This window comes from Mustela nivalis, assembly GCF_964662115.1.
Source record: "Mustela nivalis genome assembly, chromosome: 3".
In the NCBI taxonomy this organism is placed as follows: domain Eukaryota; kingdom Metazoa; phylum Chordata; class Mammalia; order Carnivora; family Mustelidae; genus Mustela; species Mustela nivalis.
In genome coordinates this window covers 138803452-138829319 of record NC_139022.1, presented here as the reverse complement: position 1 = coordinate 138829319, position 25868 = coordinate 138803452, and the positions used below count along the sequence as shown (strand labels likewise).

The 25868-nt window shown below is 36.9% G+C and overlaps 1 long non-coding RNA gene across 1 annotated transcript; it reads right to left on the bottom strand.

Moving 5' to 3' along the window:
- Positions 1 to 254: 254 nt before the first annotated feature.
- LOC309862411 lies at positions 255 to 21513 on the bottom strand. The gene is made up of 6 exons (XR_014310511.1): positions 21368 to 21513; positions 13723 to 13877; positions 10816 to 10898; positions 2431 to 2559; positions 2148 to 2351; positions 255 to 1231 (listed from the first exon to the last, which is right to left on the bottom strand). It is a non-coding gene; the product is annotated as an uncharacterized lncRNA (long non-coding RNA).
- Between the last annotated feature and the right edge of the window lie 4355 nt (positions 21514 to 25868).

The following is a 25868-nucleotide window of genomic DNA, read 5'->3' as shown; positions in this document are numbered from 1 at the left end:
GTGTTAGATCACAAAACAACTGTTAATAAGTTTTAAAAGACTAAAATCACACAAAGTATCTTTCCAATCACAATGAAATGAAAATAAAAATAGTAGAGGGGAAAGCAAAAAATTCACAAATATGTGGAAATTAAACATACTTCTAAGCAACTAATAGGCCAAAGAAATTGCAAGGGATAGTAGAAAATATATTTTTTAAAAGATTTTATTTATTTATTTGACAGAAAGAGATCATGAGTAGGCAGAGAGGCAGGCAGAGAGAGAGAGAGCAGGCTCCCCACTGAGCAGAGAGCCCAATGCGGGGCTCAATCCCAGGACCCTGAGACCATGACCTGAGCTGAAGGCAGAGGCTTAACCCACTGAGCCACCCAGGCGCCCCAGAAAATATTTTGATACAAATGAAAACAAAGCACAACATGCTAAAATTTATAGAATAGAATAAAAGTACTAAAGAGACAATTTATAGCTGTAAACCTTTACATTAAAAAAGAAAGATTTCTGGGGCGCCTGGGTGGCTCAGTGGGTTAAAGCTTCTGCCTTCAGCTCAGGTCATGATCTCAGGGTCCTGGGATCGAGCCCCACCTCAGGCTCTCTGCTCAGCGGGGAACCTGCTTCCTCCTCTCTCTCTGCCTGCCTCTCTGCCTACTTGTGATCTCTGTCTGTCAAATAAATAAATAAAATCTTAAAAAAAAAAAAAGAAAAAAGAAAGATTTCAATTCAACAACCTAACCGTACACCTTAGAGAACTAGAAAAAGAACAGAAACATAAACTCAAAGCTGGCAAAAAGAAGAAAATAGTAAAGATCAGAGAATGATGTAGTATATTTGGTAAGGTTGCCTAACAAGTACAGTATGGGAGCTTAGTATCATTTTCCTTTCTGTTAGAAATTCAACAGTATGCATTCAGTTTTAAAACACTCCTACAGCCAATGAGATACAATTATAGACACTAACCTGAAACAGAAATAGTTGTCTCCTTTTGCTGGTTTAGCCTGGAGTTGAGGATGGAACAGAGCACAGTCTTTTTGGGTTCAGTTACCAGGACTGAAGATTCGTTGGAGAATAGGCTTTTCCCATTTGGGGTGTCATTTTCAGAGTATGGCTTTAAGTTATGTCCTTAGAGCTTTCCGGCTTGCCTCAGGCTCTGGGTACCACCCTGCAGCCTTACACACCAGAGGGACTACTTTGACATCACTGTTCTTGATGAGAACATGAGAGGAATTTTCTATTCCTGCAAAATGAGAAGTGAACAAGCAGCTCAACTAAGAAATCAAGTGTTTTGATTCTACTTTGAGTGTTTTGAATATGATGAACCAAACAGAAGGACTGTGATCTCTTGTACAACTTAGGGAGGAAACAATGATATGAATTTATATTTATAAGGAAATTATGAATAATTTCATCAAAATTAACGATTACCCCCAAGGCATCAAACATAGCAGAAAAAGACAAGAACAAGAACATTTAAAGACCTGAAATAATCGAAAATTGTGAAGAAAGTAAGATAATAATGAGAAGCTTAGCACAAGAATTTATAGCAATTGCAGAAGCACACTAAAAGCTGGTAGAATGGTGCAGTTCCAACTAAAAGTCCTTACACTCTACCCACGAGGTCAAATTGTCAAAGCAGAGCCTTGTAAAGTATGCACTTAACTTAATAGCTTGTCATCCTCATGCAGGGGCCACGCTAATCTTCTCTGTATTATTCCAATTTTAGTATGTGTTGCCCAAGCGACTACTGTATTTAAGAGCAAATTTTACCAATAATCAGTGAAAGATACAAGCAAAAAACAAGCACAAAGATAGCAATATTTGTCTCTGGAAGGGTCCAAACTATCATCCGCACCTCCAAAAAAATAGATTTTTGCACTGGGATATATTTTATTTTCAGGTGAAGAGATGAATGTTCATGGTGTGTGTTGTACATGTTGCCCTAGGAAACTATGTAAGTTCAGAGCTTTGTTTTTACATCCCATCAGTTACACAGGGAACCTACCTGACTGACTTCTGTTCTCTCAATTGTGCCCCCTACTCCATAAATTCCAGATTCGCTTATAATAAGCAAAGCAAAAATTTTGCTAAGAACATTCTCAGATGAGAACTTCTTTGGTGATCTTCCTACTTGTAAATTCCAGCAGAATGTTTACCTGGAGGAGGGAGTTACAGAGCCTTTGTCAATTCTTCTCTTTTTGCAGGGACCTGCAGGAATCACAGTACAGAGAGTGGCAATGCAGGAATCACAGTACAGAGAGTGGCAAGGAGTAGGAGAGTGAATTAGCATATGCTAGTTTCATCCTGTGCTCCCCAGACACCATACTGTGCATTGTGAAATGTGGCTTCTCTTAAGGCACCTGTTGGAAGACAGTGACATATTTCTGAGCATGCATGAAACGGACATTGGGCTCCAAGGAGAATGTTTCTGACCTCTACCTCTCTTAGCCATCATCTGGGTTCATAATTCTTCATAGTCTAAAAATTCTTTTGATATATTTTCCAGCTTTCCGGCTCTGTCCACAGTGAGGATCCGTGGGGGCAGGCAGTGCAAAGCAGGAAGCAAGGCTAAAGACAGTAGGATGACAGATGGAATGAACATACTTAGAGTAAATTAGAAATAGAAATGGTACATTGATCAGTTTGCGTCTGATGAAGTTCAAGCATGTTTAAACATGTGCAGTACATCAGTCTTCAGTGAGGCCAGAAGAGCAGGAGCAATGAAGATGATTAGAGGAAGGATTCAGAGATATGCAGACGTTCCAAAGGTTCTTGAGATCCAAATTTCCAAACTTGGGTTTTGTATATTACCTTCTCAAAAGAACAAAGCAATAAGCTCCGTCGTATACATAAATTTTAAACATTATAAAGTTGGTGATTAGTATCAGCATAAAAAAGATTGGCCAAAACCATCAAGTAATTATGAACCTACTTTTCCTCTTCTGTTCATTTCAGGAAATCCCATAATTTACTCAACACTCAAAGTCCGAACAGCATATGTGTTGAGTATTCTTGGGGTCTGTGCGGTGCCTGGGAAAGATGGGAGTCAAAACTCCTGGTACTTGTTGAATCCAGTATAACTGGAAAGAGGATCAACTGATATTTCCACATTACCACATTACCACATCTCCACATTACCATATGTCAAGCTTCTTTTCCAGTAGCTAGAGCTTAGAAAACATTGTTTTTTTAAAGATATTTATTTATTTATTTATTTATTTATTGAGAGAGAGAGAGAGAGAGAGAAACTTGTTTGAGTGGGAGCATGGCTTGGGAGGAGTAGAGAGGGAGGGAGAGACAGTCCTAAGCAGCCTCCACCCTGAGCTCAGAGCCCGAGGTGGGATGCAGAGCCTGAGCCGGCTGCATCTCAGGACCTTGAGATCATCACCTGAGCCAAAACCAAGAGTCAGAGACTCAACCCACTGGGCCACCCAGGTGCCCATTTTTCATTTCTTTTTTTTTTTTTTTTAAAGATTTTATTTATTTATTTGACAGAGAGAGATTACAAGTAGGCAGAGAGGCAGGCAGAGAGAGAGAGGAGGAAGCAGGCTCCCCGCTGAGCAGAGAGCCCGATGCGGGACTCGATCCCAGGACCCTAGGATCATGACCCGAGCCGAAGGCAGCGGCCTAACACACTGAGCCACCCAGGCGCCCCCCATTTTTCATTTCTGAATCCATGTTTACATAGCTCCAAACATTCAGCTGGACTGGAGTAAACCTAGTAATTATAATGCACACTAAACTTTGAGGATTCTATGTCTAAATGATAATCTCAGCTTTGCAATAACTAGAAGACAAAAATTACTCCGTATTATGATTAATCTGGCTCTTGTTTATGAGCCAGATATTTTATTATGAAGCCCATGATACTTGACTTAATTTTCCATGGGGATATAACTTATGCATCAAATATGGTGTGATATTGTTTAGGTTTTGCATTTAAAATCTGAGGGGATTCATCATTAGAAAGAAAACTATTTGGGATAAAGAGAATAATTCAATTAGAATGAATCATCTCTATCTACATATAATACATAATTACAGTGAGTTCATAAGCATTTTAGATAAATAAATTTTATATTTCTATCCTATGTGAATACTTTAAAAATAATATGAAGCAACACATATCCAGAAAATTAACTCAAATGTAGAAGAAAGAGTTGTCAAGTAGGTCACTTATACTGTTACTTAAATGTTTCCTTCCAGTCTTTAACTTTAAGCCACAGGGTTTATTTAAGTGATGATTTTGAGAGCTTTGATGTTTCTTTGTTTTTCAAAGCATTTCCCGGTGTCTTAATCATGGCAATGGCAACTTAAGAACTTATCTGGACTTCTCTCTACAGACTCTGTCATTTGAATCAGATGCCAAAAAAATACTGTGACCAATGTCACAAGAGCCACCATGCTCAGGCCAGAAATAGCAGATGTAATTCATGGACCTTCCTGGCCCATAAGGGGTGTAGGTACCATGAACACAAAGAAGTCATCATCCATATGAAGTAACCTGTCCTAATTACTAAGTGATTAAGTCTTTAACCAATTGCTGCTAGCTTATCATAGAGTCTACCTCATTTCTCACAATCTCAGCTGATGCTCACTGACTCTTACATTATCATCTCTAAGCTCCCAGGGCTACCCTTCCTCCAACAACCACATTTTCAGCTAAAGGCAATCCTAGATCATATGTTCTCTATCCCTACAAAATATGTATTAAATAACACTTACTAAGCTAAAGAGATGCAGTTACTTAAACCTCTATTTTCCCATGCACAGAGTCAAGAAATTTTTTATTCAACTCACTGAGCAAGTATTTACGGGATACCTACTCTGTGACAGACCTTGTTCTAAGCTTTTGGGATATTTCCAGGAAGAGCAATGAGACCAGAGTAGCTGGAGCTGTGTGATCAAAACTAGGCTAGTGATTGGAACTCCTGCTATTTCTGTTATATTCTCATATAACAGAAATCACTATTTGTGTTCTTTGAAGTACAGATGAGATACAACTTCAGGGCCCTCCAAGCGTCATGTTAAATATCAAAATTCTCTTAAGGGTATATGATTTCATAAAATGCATCAACATAAAAACTAACTGAAAGACTATCAAAGCAAATCATATTTGTCCTACAAATGAAAAATTCTTATCATAAAACAAAAATTATTGAGTAAATAGGAGTGTGTACAACATATATTGTATTATGTGAGGGCCCACTACAAAATGAACATATGGGGACCCTTGTTCAAAAATCTAAAAGAAAGGACTACTAAGGATACTAAAATATATAGATATTATCTTTAAAAATATTTTACTACTTATAAATATAATAGAGATAGTAGTTATGTATCAGAATATAAATTTTAAAATTGTGAAAAATATTTTGGCATCATGATTATATAAAATAAGGGATAAAACCCTTTATTATGTGATAACTTGATTGAACAGATATTTTTGGCTTGGCTTTATGTCTTCAAAGTTCATACTTCTAGTAACTTCATTATCAAATTAATATAACTGAAAGCAAAATGAGTTGCTCTTGGCAAACCCAAGACTGCAACTAATTTTTAATAATTTTTAATTTCGAGAAGACTATTTCCATTGATGAAATGTTAAGAGTATTTTATAGACTGTGACAATACTGGGATGTATTTCTGATAAGTTATCTTGAAGTATAAATTATAGTACATTTACAGTTGATGAATTTCACAACACCTCTTCTAAAAAGATTTAGCTCTTCATATATCTGAGTTTCCTGTCTGAATTTAACTTTAAAGGTTATGCAGTGATAATTTAATGTAAGCTATAACATTTTCTGTAATTTGTGGTCATGCAAGAAACCAAAAGTGCCTTCAAGAAATAGTGCAAAACACCTATTTATGTATTGTCTCTCTGTATGTTCAATTAAAAGGAAACATTAATTTTCCAATTGTCTTGTTGATAACTGGTTTATGCAAAGCTTCATATAAAAACCAGTGGAGTTTTTTCTGTCGAATTGGGTGGTGTTTAAATGTAAGTGGTATTTCTAAGCCTGTGGGTATTTGCCTTGACCCAGCAATTTTCAAATTTTCAGAGACTCTGAACTCTGAAGAATTCTAACAACTTTTTGATATACTTTATTGCAATGTCCATGGGTATGCTGTTATTTTATAATAATTTGCTGACAAAGTTTACTGCCTGGGCATCTACAGTAACTGTCCTAGTCTCAGGCCAGAGAGTTAACAATTATAGTCACTATAGTGGTGGGGTCTCGGAATGGTCAGGAAGCCAGTCAGGTCCCTGTGCTTGCTGTTCCACATGGAGCCCCTCTTCTCTCCTGTGGCTGTACCCACTATTGTCACCACTATCGCTTCTGCAGCTCCCACCTTAGTGATCCCTGTGCACATTCAGACACAGGCATGAGGCCAGTTGCTCAGGACCTGGGCCACATGCCTTGCTTACTGGTTTCACTCAACAGCAATGATCGCTGCTCACAGTCTGTGGGGTAGCTGGGTTCACCTGGGTAGTTCTTCTCTAAGTGGTATGTACTGTGACAGCAGTCATCTGACGGGTCAGTAGGTTCGGGATGTCCAAGATGGTTCACTGGAGGTTCAGCTGATTCATAATGTCCACAATGGTGGCAGCTGGGCCTTTGCTGAAGGCTGAGATCTCCTGTGGGGCTATCATCTAGAGCACTTTGGTTCTCCTCCATGTGGCTTCTTCAGCTGGCTCACTTAGGCTTCCTTAAAAGCCTATCATGGTTCATTGATAATCACACTCTTCTCTAGAGTGGTTGGATCCTTGGAGTACAAAATTGGAAGCTCTTAGGCCTTTTTTAAAGCTTAGGATATGAATTAGCACAAACTAATGTTCTGCAACATTTTATATTTAAACAAGTTGCAAGGCCAGCTGAAATTCAAGTGGGGGCACCAACTGAGAGGAACACCAGAAGGAATTGTTCACTGGTAGCCATCGATGTAAGACATTACTGCAGTCTCCCATCTTTCTCTTTCCAAATGGGAATGTTCATTGTGGTTATCCTATCTCTGTTCTTTCATTGGCTTTTGGATGTGGAGGCAGATAACTTGTGATTTTTAGTTCACAAGTCTCTGAATTAAGAGAGGGTATATCTGAAACCTACATAGAAACAAACATGAGATCCTGGACTTTGAACCTCAGGATGAAATGACAGAAATTTTTGCCTCCTTTTGGGAGGGGGTGAGGATACTATGCATGCTAAGTTAAACGGGGTAAATATTTGTGATCTGAAAAGTAGACCATGGCTGATTGAATTATTTTTCAAAAATATTTTCTATCCTTTCCTGTCAAACCCCTCAAATATTGGCATATCAGTTAATTATTGTTGCATAATAAATTACCACAAACTAGTAGTTTAAAAAATACTTGTGTATTAATTCACAGATTTTGAAATCAGGAGCCCAGGCACAATTTAACTGGGTCTTTAGCTTCAGCGATTCTCACAGGCTATAAAGAAGTTGTCAGCCAGAGCTGAGGTGTCATTTGAATGCTCACCTGGAAAAGGAGATGCTTCCAGGTTCACGCAGGTAATTGGCAGAATTCATTTTCCTATGGATTTTTCTTTTTTTCCTGGCTGGTTTTTAGCGTAAGCCACCTTGTCAAGTGGCACTCTCTCCATATTACTCCCCTCAAATGAACAGAACACTTCATCCACCTCAGCAAGGAAGAACATCCACTAGTATTGCCTTTTCATCTTTTGTTATGTAATAACAGAGGTGACACCTTTGTCATAGTCTATAGGTTAGAGGTAAGTCACAGGTCTGGCCACATAAGGAGTTACACAAGGGGAGAGTATCAAGATGTGGAAATTAAAAAAAAAAAAGATGTGGAGGTAATTAGAGTCAATCTTAGAGTCTGTCTGACACACCAGGCCCCTCGTTGAAGGAATTTTTGTACCATATATTTCAGACCTGAACATACAACCTAATTTAAGACAATGGAATGGAAGCAAAAGTGATAGGATTTTAGAATTACCATGTGGTCTGCCACCCTCACTGCCCTTGCCCCCATGACTAGCAATGTTCCAGATGGTCATGTGCCTGCATCCCATTTGCCTCCCAAGTTGTCCTTCCATGTGGATTTCCTTCTTTTCAGCTCTTATAACTCTTTTCCCCCAAACCCTGTATTTCTTATTTTCCTCTCTTTCATACATTCCAGACTCCTTCCTAACTTCTGAATCTTTCCCTCATTACTAGTCAACCCTCTCAAATATCTTCACACTTTAGTCTCCTCATCTGAAGGTCTTGTCTTCTTGCATCATCGTGTTGAGGGTATACCCCGGGGGGCTGAGCTGAGCTCTCTGGTCCTCAGACTGGGCAAATGGCAGACACCAAGTCACAATATCTGACAGTCTGCTTTTCTCCTGTCACAAAGTTGGGCCTACTCGCAGATCTGTCCTGATCCATCCAAACTCCAATTGTATATATTGGCAGTAGCCAATCCTGGCATATCCATTTAAGAATAGAAACCACGGGGATGTCTGGGTGGCTCAGTTGGTTTAGTGTCTGACTCTTGATTTCAGCTCAGGTCATGATCTCGGGCTGTGAGATCGAGCCCCACATCCAGCTCTGTGCTGGTTTTGGAGCATGCTTAAGATTCTCTCTCCTTTTGCCCCAACTCTTTAAAAAAAAAAAAAGAGTGGAAACTATCTTTGTAAATACAATTTCAATGGTTGTTTGCTGAAGGAAGCAGGTTAGTGTGGTGGAACAGCCAATGATAAGCATGGAACAGAGGAAACAGAGGGCCAGCAGATGAGATAAATGTAAATGAGAGACAAATGATCAATTTTGTGTATGGAGTGTCCTGTGCTTCACAAAAATCCCAGAAACCAGGGCTATAAAGAGTAGGAGGAATACAGCTGCACACCTTTTCTCTCTGTGTGTCTACAATGCATATAAACACATAAAATAATATACATATACAAATACAGAAACATGAGAACATAAATTGGAGGGGAGTAAATAGAGTCAAATTGTTCTAAGTATCTGCATTTGACTAGAAAGTGGTAGCAGTATTGATATATATTAGATCTGAATAAATATAAATTACATTTTCTTTTGCGTAGGGTAACCAGAAAAGGATTAGTAGAGGAATGCATAACTAATAAAATAAGAGGAAGGAAAAATAAAATATTAAAAAATATTCAGGCTATTTAAATGTATATAAAAATTAAAGTGTATAAAAATATATACAAAACAAAAACAGGAGAAATGGACAACATATTGTAAGATGTTACATGTATACCCAAATATATCAAAATCTAATTAATTGTAACTAGACTACATATTATGCAAGAAGGCATAATAAGATGATAAAAAGATGAATAGAGTGAGTTTTTTTAAGGAACTATATGCTCCTATTAGACATATTTTAAGATGAAGAAATGTGTATCATTCAAACACTAATAAAGAGAAAGCTGTTATATCACTCTACACTGGACAACAGACCTCCTTAAAAGGAAGGGGAGGTTACTAGCAATAAGGAGGGGAAATTGATCAGAATATATAACAATTATTTCAATTTAAATATGAGCAACAAAGATATATTAGCATGTTTGTCATCTACGTGAAATGGTGAGATGTACATTACTCCCTGTTTTCTAAACTAAGGGTCTGTATAAGGCAAAATATTCTCCATTATCAGAAAAGGATGTCTTTTCAACCTCAAGGTAAGAAATTACACTATGTGAGCTCTCTTGTGCACTTAGTTCCAAGATTATCTATTTCAATGATTCTGAGTTTCCATGGTCTTATGGAGAAGGTAAAGCCATTTTCACTGTTCTAAATGGAAAATCCTGTGGCAGGTGTTTTGCTTAGATTGGTATGGGGCATGGCAGAGAAAAGAATGTGACTTCAAAGTAGCAAGCAGCATAACTAAAAGGTATTAAAGTGACCAAATTTAGTAAAAATAGAAAAGCCAATGCAATTGTTTAGTCCAGGCATCAGTATATCTAATTTTTTTTTTATTTAAATTTTTTATTTTTTATAAACATATATTTTTATCCCCAGGGGTACAGGTCTGTGAATCACCAGGTTTACACACTTCACAGCACTCACCAAAGCACATACCCTCCCCAATGTCCATAATCCCACCCCCTTCTCCCAAACCCCCTCCCCCCAGCAACCCTCAGTTTGTTTTGTGAGATTAAGAGTCACTTATGGTTTGTCTCCCTCCCAATACTATGCAGCCATCAAAAGAAATGAAATCTTGCCATTTGCAACAACATGGATGGAACTAGAGCGTATCATGCTTAGCAAAATAAGTCAAGCAGAGAAAGACAACTATCATATGATCTCCCTGATATGAGGAAGTGGTGATGCAACATGGAGGCTTAAGTGGGTAGGAGAAGAGTATATCCTAATTTAAAGATTTTATTTATTTATTTGTCAGAGAGAGAGCGAGCGAGAGCAAGCACAGGCAGACAGAGTGGCAGGCAGAGTCAGAGGGAGAAGCAGGCTCCCTGTGGAGCAAGGAGCCCGATGTGGGACTCAATCCCATGATGCTGGGATGATGACCTGTGCTGAAGGCAGCTGCTTAACCAACTGAGCCACCCAGGCGTCCCAGCATATCCTAATTTAAAACTGAATTGAAACAGCCCCTGGGAAGTTACTGGAGATGGGGGAGTTCACCTGCTGGTTGACTTTTTTTTTTTTTTTTTCAAGTGTGGTTGACACCCAAGGTTACATTAGTCTCAGGTATACAGCTAGCTATTCAACAATTCTATACATTATGCCATGCTCACCACAAGTAGAGCTCCCATGTGTCCCCATACATCACTGGTACAGTACCATTGACTACTATTCTCTATGCTGTACCTTTTATTCCCACAACTGTAGTGATCTTATCTTGAATGAGGATGTCATTGTTGAAGAGTGTCAATAAAGATGGATGAGACAATCTGAAATTATGAAGACAGGGGAAAAACCATTATCTTTCTTGGTAATGATATATAATTCAAAGAACCTCTCTGATGCAAACTAATAAAAAAGGGACTATAAATTTGAAAACATAAGTCAAAATTGTACACAGGAAAAAAACAGAAATATCTGCATAAATATACTAAAGCAAGATATAACCCCACAAGCTCTTATTTCCAAATATTTCTGTTGCTTTGAATTATAATCATTAATATGAATCATCATTAATCACATTCTTTTATCATTTTTCTAAGAGGTAAGCATATTAGGGGGAACACCTTGAACTGTCCTTTAGAAATATGAAATAGTTGAGCCTTTCTATTATCCTTTCTCATTGGAATAATTTCCATTACTGGTGATACTTTAAAAATTTTTGCTTTTTCCCTATGATTTTTGTTGTTTCTTATTTCTCTCATTGACATATAATTAACACACAATGAAATGCGAAAATCTTACGTGTACTTGTTTGAGGCACTAATATCTCACTTTGGAGTAATATATTTTTACAAAATAGAACTATGATCAGAATATAAAATTATTCTTCTCCAGTGTAATAGTCCTTTTCTAAACAGCCATAAACTAAAGAATAATAAATGGTCCTCACTAATAGTTTTCTTCTTTCCCTTCCTGGAGGATTATTTCTCCGGGCACTGGTCTTCTGTGTGGGATTCCCAGGTGACAGAACCATGGAAAGCTGCAGATACTCTTAGACCCTTTTCTCTGCCTGGTCTGTGGCCCAGCAACGTACTCTCTGCTGAGGGGCTCTGTCTGCCTTCCTGCAGGAGTCCATACACTGCGCCCAAACTGGCCCAAATTGTTCATCAACAATTGGAACTTCCGGTTCCCATCTTATGGGAGATTTGAATCAGGAATCAAGAAAATTCAGAAGGCTCTTCTCCCACAGGCCCCCGGGAGTATTTCTAGCACTAAACGATAAGTCCATCCTCCTCTGTTAAGAGAAGCCTGAGTCTGGAAAACTGCTTGGAGTTCTCTGCATGATGGCGCCTCTCCTCCACTCTCATGTCTGAAATTAGCACCTGGGTTTACTTCCAGCACGAAAGGAATCTATTCAAAGCACCACCCCTCCCCAGTCACTTTCATACAAAACTCACAGGTGTCTTTACTTGGGCCTATCTCTTTGTTTTTCTAACCCCAGCCACAAAACCTATTCTTTTCTAGCCTGACTACAACCCACATCCCAGATGAGCCGTAGACAGAGTCCTGTCAAAAAACCTGCTGCCTTCTGGTTGACCTGGCCAAACATTGACCCCCACCCCACACCCAGCCATGGGTGCAGCTGTAACCCTCTCCTACCCTTAAGAACCCCTTAAGAGGCCCAGCTTGTCAGAAACTTGGGGCAGACATTTCTCTAGATGTCGGGTCCCCCTCCCCCATGGAAAGTGAACCCTGTCCTGCTTATGGCTCTACTCTTTGCAATTCTTTGCCCCCAATCTCACGGGGCCACCCTAACCCAGCAGAAAACCCTTCCTTGGGCCCATGACTGAGAAGGGGGAGAGAGAAAAGGCTACATATTGAGAATGTGATTCTCTAGAAATGGAGATTTTTCTCATTCTAAGCTAGTCCTAACCAGAGGTTAGCTCAAGTGCTAAGTCCAAATTTGATCTCTGAACTCTTTAAAGCCCATCCTGAACCATGGTTTTTTACTACTAATTCTCAGACTTTGATGATCTTAATTCCAGAAGTTCTGATTTTAATTTCTAGGTCAGGCCCAGAAATCTATTTTTTTTCCTCAAGGACTCTTAGTGATTTTGCTTAGGAAATAGCAGTAGCACACAGTTGGAAAATACTACTTTAAACTCAACTCACTTCTTTGAAGCTTTTAATTTCCTTAAACATAAATCTCTTAACCATTCTACATACAGCATCTACACATCATTATGCCATGTAAGTGAACACAAAGACAACCAGTTCTTCACCCCTTAAAACTCTCCAGAAAAGAAATATACAAGATTATTAGTAACATTTATTGTTTGGGGATTATTAGAAGTCTGGAGAAGGAATATCTCACTAGAGAAAGACAATGTTATATTCTGTATAAGTAATTCTGTTTTGTAAAGATGAATTACTCCAAAGTGAGACATTAGTAACTCAGACAAGTAATAAATACCAAAAAGAAATCGAAAGTGTAAATATAGACATTGCTGTACCTGAAGAAGAACCAGTCCTGAATGAATGGAATTTGATTAGAAAATTTAGAAAATAGTGTGTGCAAAATGAATCCATACATTGTAGGTAAATGTTAATATTTAGCCAGTTAGCTTGAAAAATAGATTGTAAAGCCTTAAAATAAATAATTTAATTCAGTAATTTCTGGTATCATGGTTACTATAAAATTATAAAATGTATTGATTAAGGATATATATTTGGGTGCATGTGAGTGGCTCAGTTGGTTAAATGATCTTGATCTCTTGATCTCAGCTCAGGTCTTGAGTTCAAGCCCCATGTTGGACTCCACTCTGGGCATGGAGCCTACTTAAAAAAAAAAAAAAAAAAGAATGTATATTTGGAAAATAGCCTTTTTTTGAAGAGAGAATTCTAAAAGATACAGAAAACAGCATATGTATTTTGCTTCACAATTTTAATATAAGTTTTTTTTCTGGTGTACAAAATTTGCATAGCTAGGTAGTTAGAAGAACATTTTAATACTTAACTTTCAAAATTCATTTTTATGATTTAATTGTACCTCTTAACCTGTATTGATAAGTCATATGTAAAGATCACTTTTGGACAACAAATCAATGTCTTAATTCAAAGGACATTAAGAAAATATATATTGTGGCGTACCTGGGTTGCTTAGTTAGTTAAGTGTCCAACTCTTGGTTTCAGCTCAGGTCATGGTCTCATGGGTTATGAGATAAAGCCCCAGGCCAGGCTCCATGCTCAGTGGAGAGGCTGCTTGAGGATTCTCTCCCTCTGCTCTTCTCCCACTCATGCGCTCTCTAAAATAAGTATTCAAAAAAAGATAAAATACATACTGTGTCAATATAACTCAGTTGAACAGATGTGTCAACTTTAAAAAAATTCACATGAAACCACCATCTGAATTGCTTATCTTACATGAAATTATAATGTTGCTTAGTAGAATTGTGATAATTTGACCTAATATTTTAACTGTGGCTGAAATTCTCCTGAAATATATAACATAGGAAAAGAAAGAAGAAAAGAATTGGTTCTGAGCAGGGTCAATGATGAAGGACAAGACACCAAAATAAATAGAGGAAGATGTGAAGTTAACAATCATTATTTAATATTATTGTTTTAGTACCCTTCTCACTTTTCTCTCTTTTTTTTTTTTTCAGTAAGTTCATACTAACCAGGATACAAATAAGGTCCACACCTTATATTTGATTATGTCTCTTAATTTTTTTTTTAAAGATTGTATTTATTTACTTGACAGATATCACAAGTAGGCAGAGAGGCAGGAAGGGGGCGTGGGAAGCAGGTTCCCTGCTGAGCAGAGAGCCCGATGCAGGGCTTGATCCCAGGACCCTGAGATCATAACCTGAGCCAAAGGCAGAGGCTTTAACTCACTGAGCCACCCAGCGCCCCATGTCTCTTAATTTTACGGCACAAAATGTGATTTATCTTTGTAAATGTTCCATGCACACATGAGAAAAAATGGTATGTTGCCATTATTTGGTAGCGTGACCTGTCAATTGGGTCAAGGTAGTTGAAAGTTTTTAATTCTGCTACATTTTCACAGGATTTCTTTCTACTTGTTCTGTCAATTACTAAGAGATTGGTATTAAATTCTCTCACTGTAATTGTGGATTTGTCTATTTCTTCTTTCAGATCTATCAGTTTTACATCATGTATTTGGATACTCTGTTGTTTGGTGCATAAAAATTTAGTATTGTTTCTTCATCTCGATAAATTGGTCCCATTATCATTATGAAATGACCCTTTTTATCCTTGATTGTATTTTACACTCTAATCTAATTTGCCTGATAGTAACATAGCTATTCATTCTTTAAATTAGTTTTTGTATGGCATATTTTTTCATTTTGTTGCTTTTAGTCAATTTTTTCTTTTTTATATTTGTAATGTTGGGTGTGGTTTTTATATTCAATTTGAAAATCTCTGGCTTTTAATTCAGTCATTTGGACTGTTACTAATGATACGTTTGTATTTAAATCTACCAGCCTGCTATATTTTGGGGGGCCTTTTTGGGAGGTCTTGTTTGGTCTTAATTTTGGAATAATTCAGTAGTTTTCATAATTCTGTTTTATTTCTTGATGTATGCTTAGCCAAACATTTATAGTGTACATCTTTAATGTGTTTCAAACTATATTCAAGAAATATACCATTTTAGGTACAGATTAAGAATCATACAGTAATATACTTCCATTTAATAGCTCTTCCTTCCCTTTGTACTATTCTTGTTATGCATATTACTTACACATATGCTAAGAAACCCTCATACATCTTATGTTGTTACTGACTACATGTCATTATTTTTGCTACATCTTATTACTTTTGCCAATTATTACTTTTGCAATTATCTTCTGAAGAGATTTTTAAGTAAAGGGAGAAAGTGTTATATTTATATGCTTTTCATTCCTCAAATAGATCCAGATTTGAATCTGCTGCATGTCCCTTGTGATTGTAAGACTTTTCCAACCTTTCTTGTAGTGCACATCTGTTGGTGATAAAATCTTACAGTTTTTGTAGGTCTGAAGACATCTTCATCTCACTTTTGTTTCTTAAATATTTTTTGCTGAATGAAGAATTCTAGATCAACAGTTTCTTTCTTGCTCTTTTTTTCCCTTCCTTCTTTCCTTCCCCTCCCTCTCCCTCTCTTCCTTCTTTCTTTCTTTCTTTCCTTTTCCCCTCCCTCCTTCCCCCACTTCCTTCCTTCTTCCTCTCCTTCCTCCCTATCTCTCCCTTCCCCTCCCTTCCTTCTTTCTTTCCTCCCTCCCTTCCTTCCTCCCCATCTCTCCTTTCTTCCTCCCCTTTTCCCTTCCTTCCTCCCTTCCTTCCTCTCTCTTCCTTTTCTTTTCAAATCTCACTACTTTAAAGAAGTTACCCCACTACCTTCTGGCTGGTATTATTTCCACTGACAGGTTTCCTGTCATTCTTTTCCTTGCTCAGTGGTACGTAACACATCGTTCTCTTTCACAGTGTTCTCTGTATATCCAATGTTTTTTTCTCCCCACTCAATATATCTAAATTAGGCCTTGTTGCCAGTCATTTGTAAGATTGATGAAAACACCCAACACTAAGAAGACATTAAAGATGGGGTACCAGGGTGACTCAATGGGTTGAGTGTCTGTCTCTTGGTTTCAGCTGAGTCAGGTCATGACCTCATGGGTTGTGAGATCGAGCTCCACATTGGGGTACGCACTCAGAAGGGGGTCTGCTTGAAGATTTTCTTCTTCTGTCCCTCCCCCAATTCACACATGCACTCTCTCTTTCTAATAAGTAAATCTTAGAAAAGACATTAAAGAAAGCCTTATTATTATCTCCAAACTCATCAAGTTGTATACAGTAGATGTGTACAATTTTTGTATGTCAATCATACCTCAATAAAGTGGTCTTTAAAAAAACAAACATTATTTTTCACTTCATTTCTCTTTTGCAAGGGAGTAAGATGTCATCAATACTTACCCTAAATCAGTATCAAGGGAAGAGAGTTCAACAAAGACAGGACATGGGGAAGAGAAACAAAATGTACTGATGGCCTCTTTTGTGCCACCTATAAGGTAAATAACAGATGACCTTATTTAATCCAACTGTCGTATTAGTGAGCAGTCATACTATCAACACTACTTTAAAAATGAAGAAAGCAGGACCCTGAGGGATGGAATGATCCATCCAGGGTATACAACTAGTGACTTGCAGAGCTAGGATGTCAGCCCAGGTGTACTGATGGAAGCCCCAATGCCCCACAGCCTTAAGTAGTTACTGTTCACTCCTTTCCAAAAGTGGTTGTAGCTATAAAGACAGGCCAAGTGCCCGCAAGTCACTCCTACTGGATCCCCAAATTCACAGAGATGCTATATCCTGCTCACTCTCTGCCTTCTTTATATCCCTAATTCTCCTTTCATCTTTCTGCAGTATCTGTGTGGACAGGGAGAAAAATCTATTATCTGCATAAATGCTGTCAAGAACCCAGATTTCCCCAAAGGTCAAGCTTCATCTAAATATTCAGGACAGGGCGCCTGGGTGGCTCAGTTGGTTGGACGACTGCCTTCAGCTCAGGTCATGATCCTGGAGTCCCGGGATTGAGTTCCACATCGGGCTCCCAGCTCCATGGAGAGTCTGCTTCTCCCTCTGACCTCCTCGCTCATGTTCTCTCTCACTGTCTCTCTCTCAAATAAATAAATAAAATCTTTAAATAAATAAATAAATAAATATTCAGGACAGACACCAGGCCTAAGAGAGACTTTATACAAGTTTAGCAACAACCACATGCAGAGTGCTGAGCTGGACAAGTTAGAGACAGGGCACTATCACTCCTTCAACCTCTCTTGGCCTCAGTTTGCTCCTGTCCTCTGAGAAATAGAGAAGAAAATAATGCACCCTAATCTATTGAGGGCTCAGATCTGTCCGCTCTTTAACAATTGTGACCCTTGGGCAAGTCCCTTTCTCAGAGTCTCATGTTTCCCACAGTATCCTGAGCCACAAATCTAACTGTGTCAATTAAGAGTGTGTTTGAAGGGCACCCATGTGGCTCAGTAGGTTAAGTACTCGACTCTTCATTCTGACTTGGGTCATGATCTCAGGGTCATAGAGCCCTGCACTGGGCTCCTTGCTCAGCGGGGAGTCTACTGGAGATTCTCTCTCACTCTCTCTCTGTCCCTCCCCCACTTCTCTCAAATAAATAAATCTTTTTAAAAAGGGGTATATTTGAAATCATGTGCTAGGTGCTAAATGGAGGTAAGCGGTAAATCTTCAACACATCCAATTACACTGATGTGGACTGTTGATCCCGCCTGCATGATAGGTTACATGACACAGCTTGGTGGTAAAGAACTTGACCCCGGAGCCAGAGTTCCCAGATTAGATATTGGCTCTGCTATTTACTACCTGCGCAATCTTGGCAAATAGCTTAAATCCTATGCTCCCTAGTTTCCTCATATGTAATATGAGGACAATAATAATATTTAAGTCATATGGTTATTGTAAAGATTAGATGAGTAAATATACATGAAGGGCATAAAAGTGTGCCTGGCAAAAGTACTGGTTATGTTAGAATGCTCAGTAGGGGTTACCCTCAGCACACAAGAGGAGAGGTGAGGAGGGGAGCACAAGGGAGGACTTCAGGTCCTGAAAGAAAAAAATCTGTCTTTTAATATAGGTGCTAGTTTCACACTATATTTAGTGTGTGAAGATTCATCATACTGCCTGCTGAATATATTTTCAGTTTCTGTGCATTATATTTCTTAAAAATATATTTTTAAAAATAGAGCCTGGAAATTAGTAAAAACTCCTGGGAGGTCTGCGGACCTCCAAAGGCTGTGGAATTAGTAAGGTCCAAGCCTATATGTCCAGGAAGGAAACAGAAACCACTAATATCTGGGTTAGAGATGGGAGTAAAGAGAAACTTGTACTAAGGTGTACATAAACATACATAGGATATGCCAAATTTTAGGTAGAAAATAAAATTGTAGGTTGTAGGTAGAAAATGGAAAGAACCAGGAGGGATCTAGTGGCCAGGAAGGTTTTGCTAGACTGGATCTTGGGGGATAGGGATTAGGTTCACCTCCCTCATTTTTGGCCCTCTCACATTCCAGAATACTTTGTCACTGTCACTGATGGATTTTAAGAAATGTATACCCAATTATGCTCGTATTGTGCATACCAGCACATTTTCATCAAACGAAAATGTTCCTTCCTGTCCCTTCCCAGTTAATCCACTCACTGAGGTAACCACTACGGTCACTTTTTTTTTTTAATTCCAGTATGGTTAACATACAGTGATCTACTAGTTTCAGATGTACAATTCTGATATCTTATACAATAGATTAATTTAGCCTATTCCACGGCCTTATTGAAGTGGGGTCATACATATCTTACGAACTTTAAACTAGTACCATGCTGTCCTCATACTGTAATTTTGTAATTTTACACAAAGTATTGAACTTGTATAGTAAGCTCTCCAAATTTATATTTCCTTTTCAATAATTTTTTGGCTATTTTAGGTTTTTCATGTTTCCATATGAATTTTAGGATCAGTCCATCAAATTCTACAAAAATGAACAAAAATTGCCTGTTAAGATATGTCAAATATATAGATCAATTAAAGGAGAATTGATATCTTGAGTCTACTGCCCAACCTACCAGATACGTTTTCCATTTATTTTGGTTCTTTTTCTTTCAACAATGTTCTACAATATTTGGTGTATAGATTTTGCATATATTTTATTAGATATATCTATGCTATTATTATTACTGTTTTTTAATTTCAGTTTTATGATTGTTGTTAGTATGTGGATGTACATTTGATTTTTGTATTTTGATCTTTCGAGGGAATTGCCCATTTAATCTAAGTTATCAAGTTTCCTGGCATTAGGATATCCATAATATTTTCTTATTATTATCTGGATATCTGCAAATCCTGTAGTTACATCATTTCTCTCATTCTGATTGTGATTATTTGTCTTCTCTCTTGTATCCTGATGAGACTGTGACTCACATCAGTCTCCCCAGAAAGCCTGCTTTTGCGTTCCATTACAGGTGATCCTTTAACAGCATGGATTTGAACTGTGCGGGTCTCCTTATACATTTATTTTTTTCAGTGAATGCAGTACAGCACTCTAGTTATATTTTCTGTTCCTTGTGATTTTCTTTAAAATATTTTCTTTTCCCTAACTTACTTTATTGGAAGAATACAGTATATAATACCTATACAAAATATGTGTTAAAAATTGTGTTAATTGACTATGTTATCAGTAAGGTTTTCAGTCAACAGCAGGCTACTAGTGGTTAAGTTTTGGTGGAGTCAAAAGTTATATGCAGATTTTCAGCTGCATGGGGGATTGGCACCTCTGAACCCCACGAGGTTCAACAGTCAACTATATTTTCTCTATTTTTTTTTCCATTTGATTTCTTCTCTGAATGATTGTTTCCTTTCTTCTGTTTGCCATGAGTTTATTTTCCTTTTTCTAGTCTCTTAAGATGGAAAGTGAGTTATTGACTTACGACCTCTCATCCTTTCCAATAAAGGTATTTAGTGCCTCATATTTCCCTCTAAGTACTATTTTAGAGGCAATCCATCAATTTAGGTATGTTATATTTTCATTTTCATTCAGTTCATAATACTTTATTTCCCTTTTGATTTTTTTCTTTGACCAGTGGATTATTTAAAGGCTGTATTTCCAAATATTGGGGGATTGTCCAGATAACTTTTGTTACTAATTTCTAACTCAGTGCTGTTGTGCTCAGAAAACACAACTTAATCTTTTAAATTTATTGAGACTTGTTTTATGACCCCTGAATATGACCTTCCTTGGTAAATATTTTACATGCACTTAGAAAGAATATGTCCTGTCATCTTTGGGTGGAATGTTCTACAAATGCGAAATAGGTTAAGTTGGTTGGTAGTGATGATGTTCAAATCTATCTACTATATTCTGGCTGATTGCTTATGTCTTTATTCAATTAATTACTAAGAGATAGGACTGAAATTTCCAACTACAATTGTGAATTTGTCTAGTTCTCCTTATAGTTCTATCAGTTTTTGCTTCATACATTTTGAATTTCAGCTACTGGGTATGTAAATTTTTAGGATTACATCCTCTTAATATACTGACCCCTTTAGCATTATGAAGTGTTTTTCTTTATTCCTTGTAATTATTCTTAGTTCTGAAATATATTTTGTCTAATATTATTATAGTTCCTTCAGTTTCATTTTTAATTGTGTTAGTCTGCTATATCTTTTTTCATTCTTTTAACCTATTTGTGTCTTTATATTTAAAGCATGTTTCTTGTAGGTAGTATAAAGTTGGGCTGTGCTTTTTTATCCAATATGACAATCTATTCTTTTAACTGGTGTTTAGATCATTTATAGTTAATACGATTGTTTTACATTGTTAAATTAAGCCTATCATCTCAATTTTATTTTCTATGTGTCCTATCTATTTTTTGTTATCTTTTCCCTTTTTCTGATTTCAATTGGGTTAGTTGTATATTTGTTGTGATTTAATTTTATCCAGTTTTGGACCATAAGTGACAACTGTTTTTGTTATTTTAGTGTATTATTTAACATTTCTACTATATACTTTTAGTTTGTCCCAATCTACCTGCAAGTAATATAACACTTCATGTGCAGTATGAGAGCCTTACAATATATTCATAATTATGAAAAATATTATTTTAAATATATTTTACTATTATATTAATACTATTATATTTAATATTATATGTATTATATTTTAATATTTTAATATTATGCCTTATGGTCCCTCCAGTGACTGGCTTGGCCTACCTTTCACAGGTATAATTATGGATGGTATGACCTTCTTCAAACAGCCATATCCAGGAGCTCACCAAGGATTTCCTTAGATAAGCAATCTCAAAGCAATATGAGACATTCAATAAGGCTTCCTCTTGGTCACATCAACAAAATCCAGAGCCAGTGTCTGCTGGTAATTTTTTGGCACCCCCTGAAACAAAAAGAGTAGCATTAATCAGGACATACCTCCCAAAGGACTATGTTTCTAGATGGTCCAGTCTTCGAAGCCCATGCTTAAGGGGGTTCACTGAATATGCAGCATCAATGGCTTCCCCAATGTTCTTTATGCACTGATTCTCTTAGCTTATTTAAAAATCCAGCCCTATTTCCACGTTTATGTGTTTCCAATCAGCTCTCATTGCCAGGACATAGGATGGGTCCTTTCGAACACCCAAAATTAAGGGTTAAGATAAAATTTTGATTTGTTTAAAATAGTGATTTAAAAAGTTGTTTGTTTTTTTAGTGCAGACTTTTTTTTTTTTTGTCAAAAATGAAAGTTGGTTAAATAGAAGGCAATTATATACTGCCTTTCTGCAGGCATCACAAATCATGAACTAGCTCAAAGAACAGTTTAGAAGGGAGAGCCAAGCAGGAAGGGCAGCACAACACAGTGGTTTTAAGTGTGGACTCTGAAATCAGAATACCTGGGCTTGAGTTATGACTTCTGATTTATGAACTTTTGAGTTATGACTTTTGAGTTATGAATTAAAACTAAGTAGCTTTTTTGTTTGTTAGATATTTTGGCTTTCTTTTAGGTATAAAACAAAGAAGTTAAAAACACCTTTTTGTTTTGTTTTGAGGATAGAAAAATGTGTGCTTCAAAACAGCTCTCCTGCTTTAAAATATTGATATCAGCCTTTGTATGAAGATGCTGTCTTAGTCAGTGAAAAGAGTCCAAGAGGGTGTGGTGACATGGGATGCATCGATGTGGTGAAGGTATAAGTCATGACGGGTTTGCAGTCTATTGTCAACAAAGTTATGAAACTCCTCGTGGAGTGAAAGAGGTATAGTCCTTCAGGAAACTGGAGAAGATTCCATATAACCGTCTCAGGGATTACCTGAGATCTCTCACAAATCCAGATTTGCATGAATAAGTGTTGGACAGTAACTGAGTGAATTCCTAGAGAAATCTGTGATTTTTAGTCCCATCAACTCAGAAAAACATTATTTCCCTGTGGCAGAAAAGCATTAGAACCTCTCTAATCCATTTAAAGCACAAGTTATCATTATAATGAACTCTAATTTACCAATTTTTAATTTAATGCCTTTTTGTGTGTCCTGCCTGAAAAACCTTTGCATAACGAAAATCAGTTATCTTCTGTTCCTTCTAGAACTTTATAGTTTCTACTTTTACATGTATGTCCATGACCTATTTCAAGTTGATTTTTGTATATGGTGTGAACTATGGAATAAAGTTCTTGTTGTTGTTGTTGTTTGCATATGGATTTCCAATTATTCCAGTTATTTTGTTGAAAAGACTACCATTTGTCCATTGAGTTACCTTGACGACTTTGTTGAAAATCTGTTGCCCATATATGCATGGTTTGGTTTCTAGACTCTCTGTCTTGTTCCATTGACATATCTATTCCTATACCAATACCACAGGCTTGATTATTCTAACTTCATAAGCCTTGAAATAAGGTAATATGAATCTTCCTCTTTTTTTCCCTAAAGGTTTTCTGTTTATTCTAGGTCTTTTGCATTTCCATATAAATTTTTGAGTCAGCTTGTCAATTTCTACAAAAATTCATCCTGGAATTCTTTGTGGGTGATGAGATTGAATACACACATCAATTTGAGGGGAATTAATGTTTTAACACTGAGTCTTTCCATCCATAAACACAGTGTCTCTTTCCATTTACTTAGATATTTTGTAAGAGCCACTTTTTAACAAGTTTTTTTTTTTAATTAATTCCAGTTAGTTAACATACAGTGTAACATTAGTTTCAGGTGTACAATATAGTGATTGGGCATTTCCATACATCACTTGGTGCTCATCACAAGTTCACTCCTTAATCTTCATCACCTGTTTCACCCATTTCCACCCCCCACCCACTTTGGGTTTGTTTTTTCATTTGTTCTCTATAGTTAGGAGTCTGTTATTTAGTTTGCCTCTTTCTTATTTTCATCCTTTGCTCATTTCTTAAATTCCCCACAAAGGCCACTTACTAGGTCTATTAGGTTTTCTGTAGTTTTTGAGATCTTATGTGTAGAAGACCGTGTTGTCTGCAAATAAAGACAATTCGATTTCTTCCTTTCCCAAATGCATGCACTACTCCCCCCCCACTTCCTTTTTTGTTTTCCCTACTGCAGTAGCTAAGATCACCAGCACGGAGTTCACTAGGAAGAACAAAGCATACAGCTTTGACTTTTGGAAAAAAGAAAAAAATGCTTGGGGGCATTTAGTCTTTCACCATTAAATATGATGACTAGATTTTTTTTTTTACAGATGCCTTGTAGCAATAGGAGGAAGCTGTCCTTTATTTATAGCTTGCTGAGTTTTTATTCTAAGTAGATGTAGAATTTTGTCAAATAATTTTCCTGGATCTATTGAAATGATCATATATTTATTTATTTATTTATTTATTTGTTTAGGCTACTGACATGATGAAGTACACCAATTGGTTTCTGAAGCGATGCTGTTTCCTTTCATGACCTGAGCCAAAGGCAGAGGGGCACCCATAAAATAGGAAGGACAAAACAACATTGTTGCCCCTCCCCCTCTATTTTTATCTTCTTTTTTTCACTTCCTTTTTTACTTTCTTGGAGTTTAGTTCACAATATTTTTATTCTAACCTATTGAGTGGGATGCTTAGATATTTTCAGGCTTTCTTCTTGCCTGATCTACACTTATTGTAATACATTTCCTTCTATCACTGGTTTGGGTGGAACTGATTTTGTGAATAGTATGCAGTAATTTAAGTTTTCATTTTTCGTTTTACCTGTATGAATAACTTAACCAGAAACATTTATTGAAGTACCGCTTTTCTCCTAATATTCTACATTGCCACCTTTGTCATAACTCAAGATCTACAGGTAACTGTCTGTTTCTAGATTCTTACCATTGGTCTATTTGACTACCCATGAGCAATATCACATTGTCTTAATTATTATTAGTTTATGGGAAGTCTTATTCTGGTAAATTCTCCAAATTTGCTCTTCAAAAGTATCTTGGCTATTCTGGCCTTTTAGCATCTCCATATGTGATTTTAAAATTAAATTGTAAAACCTCCCCAAAAAGAGGTTTTGATATGAAATGCATTGAATATTGTGGGAAATTGATCTTTATTGAGGAATGCCAAAGCATACGAATAATCACATGTGCTACATCCAGTGCCATGGGCAACCAATAGGAAGAGGTACCATTAAAATTATGAAGAATAGACTATCAGAATAAGCCTGATACAGAATTTTAACTACTGGTAAAAATGGAATATCTGCCATTTACTAACAGTAGGATGATTCATAACAAGTATAGCTTTAATTCCATATAATAGAGCTAAAAATTCACACAGAAATTTGTAGCCAGTTGCTGGTTACCTGCATGCTCTATGGTATATATTGCTGCTCAATAATAAAATAAGCTAACTCTGTATTTATGATAGGCTTATTCCTTTGGATTTTAATTCTTTTCCTTGACTCCCCAATGTATAAATCATTTTGAGGGGAAATAGGCATCTTTAATATTGAGTCTTTCAGCCTTGATGAATCTCTCAATTGATTTAAGCCTTAATTTATTCAGTAATATTTTATAATTTGTATATAGTGGTCCTAGATCCTACACTATGTGATTAGATTTATTTCAGGTGTTCCATATTTTTGATGCTAGTGTAAAATTATCTTTAAATTTTCAGTCTGCTACTAGTATGTAGAATTAGTTTTTCAGTATTAAAACTGTATAAAGCAACTAAACTCCTTTATCTCTAATACTTAATCAATATATTCTTGCTTTTCTTAGAATTCCATAACCTACAATGTCCATAGTACCGTTTCCTTTCTAATCCTTGTGCCCATTTTCCTATTCTTGCTTCATTGCACTAATCAGCTCCTTTAATAAAATGCTCAAAAAAGAAGTGAAGTATTAAATCAGTAGGTGCTAAGTCTAAACTGGGATACTTATAGAAGCTCATAATCAGGGACGCCTGGGTGGCTTAGTTGGTTGGACGACTGCCTTCGGCTCAGGTCATGATCCTGGAGTCCCGGGATCGAGTCCCGCATCGGACTCCCAGCTCCATGGGGAGTCTGCTTCTCTCTCTGACCTTCTCCTCATTCATGCTCTCTCTCACTGTCTCTCTCTCAAGTAAATAAATAAAATCTTAAAAAAAAAAAAAAAAAAGAAGCTCATAATCAGATCAAGGTTGCCTGGAGGTTTGTGATAGTGGAAAACCAAATGGGAGGCCTGTAAAGTAGGAATTATGAATCTTTGTTATATCTACATTAGTTCCATAGCTGTCACTACATAGAACTCACTCTT